We start from the raw sequence: 13,700 nt of genomic DNA, 5'->3' as shown, positions 1-13,700 counted from the left end.
CAAAACATTGCAAAGAAAAAAATGTGATAATGGAGGGGTGTACAGATGAAAATAAACTTAAGGAACTGATGTCAGTGAGTAGCAGAATGAGAACCTCCGCAAATTTTCTCCATAAAAGCAGTGAGAAAGAACAGTGGCAAAATTGTCAAAATCACCTGCAAATTAGCCAAAGGCTTACAGCAATCTAGGGGAGATTTATTCGGGATAAATGATTGAATCTCATTAAGAACAGTGAGCTTTGTGGTATTTTAACTTGCCCTTGTCCCATCCCCTCTGCCCAGCTCAGCAATGCCTAAAAAACAGTGGTGAAAGCAGCAACCTAGCAGCCACAGAAGAGGGTAGCATGGAGTTGGAGCTCCTTCAAAGTCTCATTTGCAGAGAATTATCACTATTTGACCTATCTTCTGGTTCCTTGGAAGACTCCACTTGAAAGTAGGAGCATGTCTTTCTTTGATCTGACTTGGAGCCTGACTTTTCCCCAGGGGCATCTGTTGAACACAGTTGTTTAACATCACAGCTGTTGAGGTGGGGGAGGTGGGAGAGTATAGATAATGTTTAAGGCAAACAATAAGCTAACCAAAAGCTTAAAAGGGAAAAATAAGAAATGAGATGTCCATAATTGGCTCTGAAGAGCTCTAAAACATTGCTGCAAATTTACAGAGTTGTGTGTGTGCTAAAAAAAGACCTGAAAATGTCCTAGGTTCTCATCTCTGGCTAATACTGAGGCTCTACTCAAGCAGGAAGATAAGGCTAAGGAAAGCTTTAAACTTCCTGGCTCAGGACTGAACATGTGCCCCAACACAAACACAGAGACCCTCAGCAAAGGCTGGGCAACTTATTGGTTCCAGAAATTTAAGGAGATCTCTATCCGATTATTAGCTGACCACTAAGCTAATCAAACAGAAACATCAGTGGCCAAACATGAGAAAGAATACAAAGTGTACAGAATTAGTTCTCTCCCCAAATATACTAAACAAACAACAAATGGCAGCAATAACAAATCTTCCTATGGGAAGGAAAGAGAATCTGATTTTAAGTGTCCTGCTTTCAACAACAAAAAAATTATGAAACATGTAAATAAGTAAGAAAATATGGCCCCAACATAGGGGAAAAAAATCAATCAATAAAAACTGTCCAAGGAAGCCCAGATATTGGATTTACTAGATAAAAACTTCAAACCAGGTATTCTAAACATATTCAAACAACTAAAGTAAATTACATTTAAATAATAAGGAAAGGAAAGTGAGATGACATCTTACCTAATAAAGAATATTGATAAAGAGATAGAGATTATTTTTTAAGAGAATGAGGTATAAATTCTGGGGTTAAAAAAATACAATAATTTAAATGAAAAATTTACTAGAGCACTCAACAGCAAATGCAAGCTGCCAAAAGACATAATCAGTGAACTTGAAGATAGGTAATTGAGATTATCCAGTCTGAAGAATGGAGAGAAAAAAAAAAGACAAAGAAAAATAAAAACTCAGAGAACCCTGGTTCTCCATCAAACATACCAGTACATGCATAATGGGAAAGAAACAGAGGCAGAAAGAGTATTTGAAAAAACAATGGTCAAAAACTTCCCAAATTTTATGAAAAATATTAATCTACAAATCCAAAAGTCTCAGCAAATTCCAAATAGGATGAACTCAGAGAGATCCATATCTAAACAAATCATAATCAATGTCCAAAGATAAAGAAAGAGTCTTTGAAAGTAATAGGAAGGAAGCAACTTGCATGCACAAGAGGTTCTCAGTCATATTAATAGCTGGCCTCTCGACTGAAACCAGGGAAGCCAGAAGGCAGCGGGATAACATATACAAAGTGCCGAAAGGAAGGCCATTAAACAAGAATTCTATGTTCAGTAAATCTATCCTTCAAAAATAAAGGCATTCCCTGATAAATAGGAACAGAGAATCTGTTGCTAGCAGACCCACTCTACAAGAAATACCAAAGGGAATCCTTCGGGCTGAAATGAAAAGATTCAACAGCAACTCAAATTCACATGAAGAAATAAAGAACATCACTAAAAGTAACTCCGTAGGTAAATATAAAAGACAGATAAAAGGATTTTTTGTTTGTAATTTCTTCTTTCTTCTCTCTGACTTAAAATACAACCACATAAAGTAATAATTATAAATCTGTGTAATTGAGCATACAATTTATAAGGATTTAACTTGTGTGACAATAACAGCACAAACGAGGAGGGAGTGAATGGAGCTACAAAGGAGCAAAGTTTTTGTATACTATTGAAATTAAGTTGGTATTAATCCAAACTAGGTTGTTATAAATTAAGATATTAATTATAATCTCCAGGAAACCACTGAGAAAATAACTCAAAAATATAATAAAATAAAGAACAAGGGAACTAAAAAGTTACTCTAGGAAATGTCTGTATTTAACACGAAAGGTAATAACAAAGGAACAAAGGAACAAAAAAACACAAGACATATAGAAAACAAATAGTGAAATTGCAGACATAAATCCCACCTTCTCAGTCATTGAATTAAATATAAATCAATTAAACACTCCAACTAAAAGGCAGAGACCGGCAGAGTGGATTTTTTTTAATGATCCAACTATATGCTGCTTACAAGAGATTCACTTCAGATTCAAAAACACAAATTGGTTGAAAATAAAAGGACTGTAAAAGATATTTCATGCAAATAGTAGCCAAAAGGCAGTTAGAGTGGCTGTCCTAATTATAATGTTATATTTTATATATAATGTATAATTATATTGTAAATATATATACACACGCCTATTTATACATAGGCATGTGTATGTTGAAATGTGTGTATATTCCATATATATACACATATATATATACATATACATACATATATATACATATGTACATATACATAAATATATACATATACATACATATATATATACATACACACATGAATAGAAATCAGGGAAATGTGAACACAGACTGGATATTTGGTGATATTAAGGAATTATTGTTAATTTTTTAGATGTGATAAGGGTATTGTAGTTATGCCTAAAAAGAAAGACTTCTTTTAGAGGCACATTCTGCAATTGTTCGAGATAACTTTATATTATGTGTATAATATACTTCAAAAAATTTGGAAGGATGTGGTGAAATATGAGGGCTAGATGAAACAAGATTAGTCATGAGTGGGTAATTCATGTTTCTGGGAATGAGTCCATGGATGTCAATTTTATTAGTCTATCTCTTATGTGTATATTCAAATTTTTCCATAATAAAAGACTAAAAAAGAAAGGCACAACAAACCTACCTGACCAGTCACTGAGATGCAGTGGGACCAAAAAGATTAATATTCGTCAATCCACTCAAACATTTCTTGAGCATTGGCAATGAGCAAATCACTGGTATTAACAGGCTCTCAAGGAGGCACAGATAAAAATAGAGACAAAGCATTACAGACAAAGAGTGGAAGATATATCGTACCAGGGACCCAAATGCAGGACTGTGAGTTAGCAAAAGAGAGATTATTGCTGATGGGGGACAAGGGCAAGCCTTAAGTCATAGAATATTCAAGCACCAAGAGTCTTTATCAAACCCTCTTATTTATACCTGAAAAACCTGAGCTTCGAAGACGAATTCACTTTTCTCATTTACCACAGCAACATTCGAAGAGTTCGGATTTATTTTCTTCTGGAGCTAACATTCACTGAGAGCTTATTCCTCATGGCACCTTGCTAAGAACTTCACATGTATTATTTTATTTAATCCTCACAATGTATTCCATTATTATCCCGTTTTGCAGAGGAGGAAACAGAGGCTCAGGGAGGTTAAGTGACTCACCCAATTTGACACAGCCAGGAAGTGGCAGGGTTGGGTCTCCACCTGGGATGTCTGTCTTCATAATGTTCTCTCTTCCCGCCATAATGGGATTTAACCCGGAATTCCTTTCACTCCTCTGTGCTGGATTATGCTGTAATACAATGTACAGAGAGAGAAAAAAAAAAAAACAGATATTTCAGCTATAGGAAATAAAGATTAAACTAACACTAATACTTTGTCCTACAGGACTTTTTAGAACTGACAAATGTGTACCTTGAGAGAAGCTTATCGCATTAATAATTTTATGTCACTAAACCACGGTGGTATTTATATAAATGCACAAAATTTGCCTACCATAACCATTTTCCAGACAGTGTTCTCTGATACTTCTAGTTTTCTGCACCTGACTACACAAGAGTCAGTTACTTCAGCCCTGCCAAGGGTCAATGAGCCCTCCTCCAGCAGTTCTTCCCCCCCACCCCCCCCAGCTGGACTATGGTATGGAACGCTGCAGAGACCAAGGCTCTCTTTCCTCCTCTCAGAGAGGCTCAGTGGCATCATGGAAAACTGGCTTCCCATCCCCAGCTCTGGCACTACTCTTCACATCACCAAGAGTAAGTCATGCAAGCTGGACCTCAGTTTCCCCATCCATCACATAAAAGAGGTTAAACCACTGGGCTCCTGGGTAAGGCAGTTGGTTGAGCATCTGATTCTTGATTTTGGCTCAGGTCATGATCCCAGGGTCATGGAATCAAGCCCCATGTCAGACTCCATGCTGAATATGGAGGCTGTTTGAGATTCTCTCTCTCTTTCCCTCTGCCCATCTCCCCTGCTCATGCTCACTCTCTCGCTCTCGCTCTCTCTCTCTCTGTCTCTAGGAAAATTTTTTTAAAAAAGAAAAAAAAAAGAAGTTAAACTACATGAGCTTTAAAAACTCATTCTTCTGGGGCGCCTGGGTGGCGCAGTCGGTTAAGCGTCCGACTTCAGCCAGGTCACGATCTCGCGGTCCGTGAGTTCGAGCCCCGCGTCGGGCTCTGGGCTGATGGCTCAGAGCCTGGAGCCTGTTTCCGATTCTGTGTCTCCCTCTCTCTCTGCCCCTCCCCCGTTCATGCTCTGTCTCTCTCTGTCCCAAAAATAAGTAAACGTTGAAAAAAATTAAAAAAAAAAAAAAAAAAAAAAACTCATTCTTCTCTAAATGTGATAATGTGATACACACACACACACACACACACACACACACACACACACAATGGAATATTACTCAGCCATCAAAAAGAATGAAATCTTGCCATTTGCAACCACGTAGATGGAGCTGGAATGTATTATGCTAAGCAAAACTAGTCAATCAGAGAAAGACAAAACCATATGATTTCACTCATATGTGGAATTTAAGAAACAAAACACATGAACAAATGGGAAGGAGAGGAAGAGAAGAGAGGTAAACAAACCACAGAAGACACTTAATGATGGAGAACAAACTGGATTGATGGAGGTGAGTGGGAGATGGGCTGGGTGGGTGATGGGTACTAAGGAGGGCACTTGTGATGAGCACTGGGTGTTATAATGTAAGTGATGAATCACTGACTTCTAACCCTGAAACCAATATTGCACTGTATGTTAACTAATTAAAATTTAAATTAAAAAAAAAAAAAACCTCATTCTTCTCTGACAAGGCATAATTCCATGAAGTAAAACAGATATTTCTGTGTTATATCAGTGGGGTCAGGGAGGGGAAAAGAGGCTTTAAAAAAATCTCTATTAACAGAAACAAACTCTAGAAACCAAATATAAAACAGAAAATTTTATATACAGATATAGATATAAAATAAATATACATATATTTAATTCACTATAGAGTGTTAGGATGCAGCATTATTTTATGCAATTATTGGATTCGGAATATCAGACTTAAGTTTGTAGCCCAGCTTTGCCAATCACTAGATATGACTTTATTGATTATAATAACAGTTATTAATAGCCATTGAGTACTACCTATATGTCACAAATTCAACACTCTACTATTCCCTCTGTAACACATCACTTAAGCCTCAGTTACCATATCTACAATAATGCTGAATGAGATCACACATAATACACTAATCGCAACATTACAGATTCTCAGCACTTTTTAAAATCATATCATGTTATTTTGAACAACATATAAGCTTGTTAAGGATAATCAGTCCATCATCATGCAAGCTAATGCAAAGTTTGCAGCCACGTACTGTGGAAATAAATCTATTCAAATATGTTTGTCTTTACTTTTCTTGGAAACTACCATTTGTAAATGTCATATCTTTTAGGTTGTTTGTTCCAACAGCAATAATGGTAGTAAGTGTATTATTTCCTTACCTTTCCTATTATTATTCCAAAACTATTTCTAACAAATTCAGGAAGCTCATCAAGAGATGCCACAAAGGGCAAATGGGAAAAATAACATCTGTGAGACAGGTATGTTCTATTGAAAAGCTAAAGCCACAAACTAAAGAACTTAAAATTAGAGACTTGTTTACCGGGCATTCAAGTGTTAATGAAGCTTTCCAACACCACATGGCTATGCTCCTTCATTTGGATTTCACTATTTTTAGTGATTCAACTACAGATTCAGAAAAGCACTTAGAGATCAAACAGTTCAATACCCTTCCAGTTCCAATCCCTGTGTTCAGAAGCAAAAAATGAGAGCCCAAAAAATCAGTCAACTATCAGCTGTTGTACACTTATCATTATTTGCTAACCTCTGTGTAGGTTCTTGGGATACCTCGTGAACAAAATAAACAGAATCTCTGTGCTCATGGCACGCGCATTCTGGAGGGGAGAAATGATTTGTCCAGGCAACACTTAAGGCCAGTGGCAAAGCTGGGCCACCCAACATCCAAGACCCTGAATAGCCAAAGCAATCTTGAAAAAGAAAACAAAACAGGAGGTATCACAATTGCAGACTTCAAGTTATACTACAAAGCTTTAGTAATCAAAACAGTAAGGTAGTGGCACAAAAATAGGCACATAGATCAATAGAACAGAACAGAAAACCTGAAATAAACCCATTATTATATGGTCAATTAATCTTCAACAAAGCAGGAAAGAACATCCAGTGGAAAAAAGACAGTCTCTTCAACAAATGGTATTGGGAAAACTGAACAGCTACATACAAAAGAAAGAAACTGGACCACTTTCTTACACCATATACAAAAATAAACTCAAAATGGATCAGAGACTTAAATGTGACACCTGAAGTCATAAAAATCCTAGAAGAGAGCACAGGCAGCAATTTCATCAGACGTAGCAAAATTTTTCTAAGTATATCTCCTGTAGCAAGGGAAATAAAAGCAAAAATAAACTATTGGAACTACATCAAAATAGAAAGCTTTTGCACAGTGAAGGAAACAATCAACAAAACTAAAAGGCAACCTATTGAATAGGAGAAGATATTTGCAAATGACATGTTCAATAAAGGGTTAGTATCCAAAATATATAAAGAATTGATACAACTCAATACACTCACACAAAAACAAATAATATAATTTAAAAATGGGCCTAAGACATGAACAGACATTTCTCCAAACAAGATATACAGATGGCCAACACACACAATGAAAGATGCTCAACATCCTTCATCATCAGGGAAATGCAAATCAAAACTTTAAGATATTGCCTCACAACTGTCAGAATGTCTAAAATCAAAAACAGTTAACAAAGATAAATACCATATGATTTCACTTGAATGTAGAATTTAAGAAACAAAACAAACAGGCAAAGGGGAAAAAAATGAGAGAGAGAGAGAGCAAGAAACAGACTCTTAATCACAGAGAACAATTGGATGGTTACCAGAGGGTAGCGGGGTGGAGGGTATAGGTTAAATGGGTGATAGGGATTAAAAAGTGCACTTGTCATAATGAGCACAGGGTGATGTATGGAACTGTTGAATTACTATATTGTACACCTGAAACTAATACAACACTGTATGTTTGCAAACGGGAATTTAAATAGAAACTTAAAACACACATAAAGAAGAAACAAGTGTTAGTGAGGATGTGGAGAAAAGGAGAAATCTCTTGCACTGCTGGTGGGAATGCAAACTGGTGTAGCCACTCTGGAAAACAGTATGGAGTTTCTTCAAAAAGCTAAAAACAGAACTACCCTGTAATCCAGTAATTGCACTATGGAGTATTTACCCCAAAAATACAAAAACACCAATCCAAAGGGATACATGCACCCCTATGTTCATTGAGGCATTATATACAATAGCCAAATTACAGAAGTAGCCCAAGTATCCATCAATAGATAAATGAATAAAGAAGATGTGGTATATACAGATAATGAAACATTATTCAGCCATAAAAAACAATGAAATCTTACCATTTGCAACAACATGGTTGGATTTAGACAGTATAATGCTAAGCAAAATAAGTCAGTCAGAGAAAGACAAATACTATATGATTTCATTCCTATGTAGAATTTAAGGGGGGGGGGAACAAGCAAAGGAAAAAGAGCGAGAGATAAACCAAGAAGCAAACTCTTAACTATAGAAAACAAACAGATAGTAACCAGAGGAGAGATGGGAGAGAGTATGGGTGAAATAGGTGATGGGGACTAAAGAGTACAATTACCATGATGAGGACTGTGTAATATACAGAATTGTTGAATCACTATATTGTACACCTGAAACTAATATAATACTGTATGTTAACACTGGAATCAAAATTAAAAACTTAATTAAAAAAATTTCAGGTCACATTCCCAAGGCCATATAGATGACTGTAATAAAATCTGATCTTTTGACAATTATTCCAGTGATTTTATGTTCCTTGAAGACCTGAACCACATGTTTTCCATCCATGGGCCCTTCCTTTACAGAATTGATCACAGTGTCTGACCCCTGAAGAGGCAGTGGAAAATCTAATTATTAAGAATTATCATTGACAATGTAGGATAGACCACAAGTTAGGTCACAAACATGTCTTAAATTTAAGAAGATTAAAATCATACCAAGTATCTTTTCTGACGACCATGGAATGAAGCCAGAAGAAATGAATAAATTCCTAGAAACATACAACCAACCAAGACTAAACCATACAGAAATAGAAAGTCTGAACAATCCTATCAATACTATGGAGATTGACTCAGTAACTAAAAACCTCCCAAAAAACAAAAGCCCAGGACCAGACGGCTTCACTCATGAATTATACCAAACACTTAAAGAAGAATTAATGACAATCCTTATACTCTTCAAAAAAAAAAAAAAAAAACAAAAAACTGAAGATGAGGAAACACTTCCTAACTCATTTTATGAGGTATGTAGGTATTATCCTTATACCAAAGGCAGCCAAAGACACCCCAAGAAAACTACAGACCAGTATCTCTGATGAATATAAATGCAAAAATCCTTAACACAATCCTAGCAAACCAAGTCTAAAAGCACATTAGAAGGATCTAACACATGACAAAGTGGGATTTACCCCTGGGATGGAAGGATGATTCAACATGCAAATAAAAATTAATGCAATATACCACATTAACTGAATAAAGAATAAAAATCACATGATCATCACCATGGATGGAGAAAAAAGCATTTGACAAAATTGAACACTCTTTTATGATAAAAACTCTCAACTAACTAGGAATAGAAGGAAAGTACCTCAACAGAATAAAGAACATATATGAAAAGCCCACAGCTAACATCATATTCAATGGTTAAAAAGTGAAAGCTTTTCTTCAAAGATCAGGAACAAAGCAAGGATGCCCACTCTCACCCCTTCTACTCAATATAGTGCTAGAAGTCCCAGCTATAGCAGTTAGTCAAGAAAAATAAATAAAAGGCATACAAAGAGGAAAGGAAGAAGTTAAATTGTCCCTGTTTGCAAATAACATAATCCTATATAATAGAGACCCTAAAGATGCTACCAGAGAACAATCCTAACCAATAAACAAATTAAATAAAGCTGAAGGATACAAAAAAAAAAATAGTTGTGTTTGTATACAATAACAACAAATTATCTGAACAGGAAATTAAGGAAACAGCCTCATTATTTACAATAGCACCAAAATGAATAAAACATATAGGAATTAACTAAGTAAAGACTTGTACACTAAAGAAAGAAATTAAAGAAGACACAAACAAATGGAAATATGTCTACTGTTAATGGATAAGAAGACTTAATGTTGATAATGCATCCATACTACACCAAGCAATCTACAGATTCAATGTAATTTCTACCAAAATCCCAAAGGCAGTCTTTATGGTAGTAGAAAGCCAATTCTAAAATTCATATGGAACCACAAAAGACCAGGAATAGCTAAATCAATATCAACAAACATAACAAAGCTGGAGGCATCACAATTCCAGATTTTGAAGTATATTACAAAGCTGCTGTAATCAAAACAATATGGTACTGGAATAAAGATAGACCTATAGGCCAATGGAACAAAATGAGAACCCAGAAATAAATCCATGTACATGTCAAATGATTTTCAGCAAGGATGCCAGGAATATACAATGGAGAAAGGCTGTTAAGAAAACTGGATATCCACATGCAAAAGAATGAAATTGGACCCTTACCTTACATCACAAACAAAAGTCAATTTAAAATGTATTAAAGATTTAAACATAAGACCAGAAACTGTAAAACTCCTGGAAGAAAACATAGGAGAAAAACCTTGCTACATTAGTCTTACCAGTGATTTCATGGGTATGACACAAAAGCATAGGCAATAAAAGTAAAAATAGACAAGACTAAAAAGCTTCTGAACAGCAAAGGAAACAATAAACAGAGTGGAAAAGGCAATGGAATGGGAGAAAATTCGTTATAAGCCATATATGTGATAGGGAGTTAATCTTCAAAATATATTAAGAATTCCTAAAACTCAATAGTGTAAAAAAAAAACCTAACCCAATTAAAAAATGGGGTAAGGAAGAATAGACATGTCTCCAAAAAAAAAACATACAAATGGCTAACAGATAAAAGAAAAAATGATCATTGTCACTAATCATCAGGGAAATGCAAATCAAAACCACAATGAGATATCATCAGCTTACACTTCTCAGGACAGTTACTATCAAAAGAAATAAAAAGCTAACAGGGTTGGTAAAGATGTGAAGAAATTGTATAAGAAACTTATACACTGTTTGTGGGAATGCAAAATGGTACAGCTGCTATGGAAAATAGTATGGAGTTTTCTCAAAATATTAAAAATAGAACTACCAAAAGATCCAGCAATCCCACTTCTGGGTATTTATCCAAAAGAATTGAAGTCAGGATCTCAAAGAGATATTAGCACTCCTATGTTCATTTGCAGCGTTATTCATAATAACCAAGATGTGGAAACAACCTAAATGTCCATGGATAAAGAAGATGTGATATACACCTACAATGGTTAATTTGGCCTTAAAAAACGAAGTTCTGACACATGCTACAACATGGATGAAACTTGAAAAGGTTATCGTAAGTGAAATAGGCCAGTCACCAAAAAACAAATCCTGCATGATTCCACCTACATGAGGTACTGAAAATAGTCAAACTCCTAGAATCAAAGAGTGGAATCATGGCTGCCAGGAGCTGGGAAAAGGGAGAAGCCAGGAGTTACTGCTAATCAATGGGCATACAGTTTCAATCAAGCAAAATAAATTAATTCTAGAAATCTGCTGTACAACACTGTACCTATAGTGAACAATCCTGTATTATACATTTTAAACTTTGTTAAAAGAGCAGATCTCATGTTAAGTGTTTCTTACCACAATAAAATTTTTTGAAAATGGTAAAATTTTAAAAATTAAGAAATTATTATTATTTTTAATAAATAAAAACAATTGTTTTAAGAAAGGAGCTTTGGAACCAGAAGGTTCAAATCCCACCCCTGCCACTCACTGACAGGAACTTTGGGTGGGTTTCTTCATATATTTCTACATCTTACTAAAAGGGTATTAGTTCCCACCTCCACAGAGGTCAGGAGGATTAAGTGAGAGATTGCTGTAGAGGTCAGTACAATATTGGCATTTTGCATGTAGCATTTCCAGACCAAGGTCCCCTCGCCATACCCCCAGAAATGGCAAAGGCTGAAGGAAGCACAGCTTCTGCACAGCTCCTCATAAAGTGCAGGTGTATCAAACCAGGGGCTCCAAAGACCCAGATGCTCAGACTGGTCCCCACCTAGAGGGGAGGCACTCACAATCCCATTCAAAGTCCCTGAAAGTCTTCACCCCCACTTCTGTTCAATTCCTAATCTGCTCTCAACCCCCATGGGTTCCTGCAGCTTCACTCCGTTTTACACGCTGCTGGTGGGTCACGTGTGAATAGCTCTAGATGCTGTTAATCCTTAGTTTGCATATGAACAAAAGAAATGCTTCTAGTTCAGGACTAAAACCTCACAAGAAACAAGCCAGGGGCTGATGAAGGAGAGCAGCCTGACAGCAGGGCGAGTAAATAGCCTAACAGTATTAATAGAACCGCGAGAACAATAGGAGATACCATAACACTCCCACAAACTGAGAAATAAACAAAGCCCCAAACCAAGAGTACCACAGACTGGATGACAGAAGGATGGAAAACGCTGCCTACAAATCAATCCCCAGTCTTTGTTCTGTTTTCCAAGTCATTTAGCACAGGGACATGTGCTACACTGGACCTTCTAACAGGAGAGCCACTTCCAAATACTTTGGACAATTCGTGAGTGCTACCTATCGTAGTTTATGACCTCTACCAGGGAAAAGCTTGGTGCTGCCCTTCAAAAGGCACCACTTCTTAAAACCTTCATTCATTCAGCAAATATTTACTAGACTCTCTGTCGGGCACTGAGCTAGTTCCTGAATATGCAGCAGCGAAGAACACAGGAGTTTGGATTCCATCCTCTGGAGAAGTTATATGCTAGTGGCAAAGACAGACAAAAGCAAGTAGACAAAGAAATAAACACTAATTGCAGTAAGTTCGAGCAAGGAAAAAGGAGGAGCTGACGTGGAGAATAATCGTAAAGTCTGAGGAAAGAAGAGGGAGCATTTTAGCGAGCCTCAAAGAACAAGAAAGGAAAGCCCTTAAAAGAGATGTAGCATCGTGTAATTCCAAGTATATAAAATATCCAGAAAGGCATATCTGTAGATGCAGAAAGTACACTGAGGGTTGGCTGGGGCTGAGGGCGGGAATAAGGAGGGAGTGTAAATGAGCCTGAGATTTCTTTCTGGAGTGATGGGAAATGTTCTAAAATTAGATTGTGACTGTGATTGCACAACTCATACATTTAAATCATTGAACAGTATATTTTATTTAATTTTTTAATGTTCATTTATTGTTTTTGAAATATGAAATTTATTGTCAAATTAGTTTCCATACAACACCCAGTGCTCATCCCAACAGGTGCCCTCCTCAATGCCCGTCACCCCCCCCACCCCCCATCAACCTTCAGTTGAACAGTATATTTTAAATGGGTGCATTTTATGATGTCAACTGACCTCGAGAAAGCAAAAGATCGATAAGTAGATAGGTAATGGAATGCGACAGATTGACACACAGAGAGAATAAGTCCCAGGAAACAATCTTTTCTGAGGGTCCCCTGACCAGCCCTCACCAAACTCTCCAGTGCTTATCCTGGGTTGCTCAAGATTCTGATCCCTGAATTAAAGGGACTTGGTAGGAGAGAACAGAGATTCTTTTTAACTTATCTTTTGGGATGGTTTTTTAATTTTCTTTAATTTTTTAGTTTAGAGAGAGAAAGAGCATAAAAGCATGGGAGAGGGGCAAAGAGAGAATCTTAAGGAGCCTCCACGCTCAGTGCAGAGCCAGACGTGGGGCTCCATCCCATGACCCTGGGATCATGACCTGAGCCAAAATCACGAGTCCAACACTCAACCAACTGAGCCACCCAGGCCAGTGCCCCTTGGATTGCTTTCACTCAAAACAGAGAACACATATTAATTACTAAGAATGCTACTTAATCTGAT

At 36.6% G+C, this 13,700-nt stretch overlaps 1 long non-coding RNA gene across 1 annotated transcript in view; it reads right to left on the bottom strand.

The window, feature by feature from the left end:
• Positions 1–13,700, bottom strand: part of LOC147584150 (uncharacterized) — a 43,575-nt gene that overhangs the window by 10,961 nt on the left and 18,914 nt on the right. The window contains exon 2 of the long non-coding RNA XR_015255198.1: positions 3,797–3,926. This is a non-coding gene — a long non-coding RNA (uncharacterized LOC147584150). The remainder of the gene's footprint in view (positions 1–3,796; positions 3,927–13,700) is intronic.

This window comes from Puma concolor, chromosome A1 (assembly GCF_028749965.1).
Source record: "Puma concolor isolate L17-30 chromosome A1, mPumCon1.1.hap2, whole genome shotgun sequence".
Classification (NCBI taxonomy): domain Eukaryota; kingdom Metazoa; phylum Chordata; class Mammalia; order Carnivora; family Felidae; genus Puma; species Puma concolor.
This window is presented reverse-complemented; position numbering and strand designations above follow the sequence as displayed.